Source organism: Stigmatopora nigra, unplaced genomic scaffold, assembly GCF_051989575.1.
Source record: "Stigmatopora nigra isolate UIUO_SnigA unplaced genomic scaffold, RoL_Snig_1.1 HiC_scaffold_86, whole genome shotgun sequence".
Taxonomy (NCBI): domain Eukaryota; kingdom Metazoa; phylum Chordata; class Actinopteri; order Syngnathiformes; family Syngnathidae; genus Stigmatopora; species Stigmatopora nigra.
Window position 1 is genome coordinate 23331 of NW_027551658.1, and position 1670 is coordinate 25000.

Consider the following 1670-nt stretch of genomic DNA (forward strand, 5'->3'; position numbering starts at 1 on the left):
AGAACCGGTACATGGAAAGAGAAAATAAGGTCTGAAGACACGAACACAGGTCTGTGAGCTAGGGGGTCGGCACCAGCCCAAAAATGGTGTCTGCGTCCATGCCAAAGACAGGGCGGTATGGACGTAGAAAAACCATGTACCGGAGATACCTTTATGACAAAGGACGGTGCATGGAAAGAGAAAATGAGGAGCGAAGACACAAACTGTGAGCTAGGGGGTCGGCACCAGCCTAAAAATGGTGTGTACATGCAAAAGTCCTGGAGCATGTACATATAAAACTCTTCTACGGAAGAACCAGGCGCCGCAGACCGTCGTGAGTGTTCTTGGCAAAGTCCTGGAGCCAGAACATAGAAAACTCTTCTACGGAAGAACCAGGCATTTCCATACCAAAGTCCCGGCGGTATGGTCATATCTCTTCCATGCAAGTTGGAAGAACCGGGCAAAGGGGCGGACATGCAACCGAAAAATCATTTTAATCAAGAACCGGTACATGGAAAGATAAAGAGGACTGAAGACACGAACACAGGTCTGTGAGCTAGGGGGTCGGCACCAGCCCAAAAATGGTGTCTGCGTCCATGCCAAAGACAGGGCGGTATGGACGTAGAAAAACCATGTACCGGAGATACCTTTATGACAAAGGACGTTGCATGGAAAGAGAAAATGAGGAGCAAAGACAAAAACTGTGAGCTAGGGGGTCGGCACCAGCCTATAAATGGTGTTTAAGGGTGTTCACCTGCCCGAAACAAAAATGGTGTGCTGACCGATAGGCTCAGGTCGACTCGCCTTCGGAGGGCCGCGCCTCGTGCGTGGGGTCTCTCCGGCTTTGCGGGTTTCATCCAAGGGCCAAAAGACAAAATCTTCTCTAGTGCGTGAATGAGGTATGCTAGCGCTTACAAAACTGAACAACGGTGAGGACTTGGCGCGTGCGACCCTGCGGTGTCCGGAGGCTAAGGTGCTTTTAAGGCCCCTCCCAAGTCACTGAGGACCATCGTCGCCTCTTCTGCATCCGGACGGTGGCGTTTGCGGAGTGCTGACAAGGCCTGAATAACGGTGAGGTTTTGGTGCGTGCGACCCTGCGTTGTCCGGAGGCTAAGGTACTGCGGTGGTAAGTCCCCATCGTCCAAGGCCCCTCCCAAGTCAATGAGGACCATCGTCACCTTCACTGCATCCGGACGGGCGTCGGTGCGAGTGCTTACAAGGCGGCTGAATAATGGTGAGGTTTCTGGTGCGTGCGACCCTCCGTTGCGCGGAGGCTAAGGTACTGCGGTGGTTAGTCCCCATCGTCCAAGGCCCCTCCCTTGTCAACGAGGACCATCGTCACCGTCACTGCATCCAGACGGCCGCGTAGGTGCGCGGCAGTGGCAAGAATCCGGCATGAACGGGCAATGACCGTGATCGAGGGCGACCGGGTACCGAATGCGTGTTCTTAAGTTCACACATGCTCGCCCCGCAACTCAAACTCTTTCTAATCTGCGTCCGGAGCCGGCATTTGTCCTTCCTGCGCGAATGGGTCGATGTCTCCGCCCGAACCAAACGATAGCGAGACCGAGACGATCCGAACAGACCCTCCGGGGTCCTAGCTGTCTGTTGTCGGAGCCCGCCGCCGCCCAACTGTCTCGGACATGGGCTACTTACTCTGGCGTGCTGGGAATCTCCCGTAGAACACACTT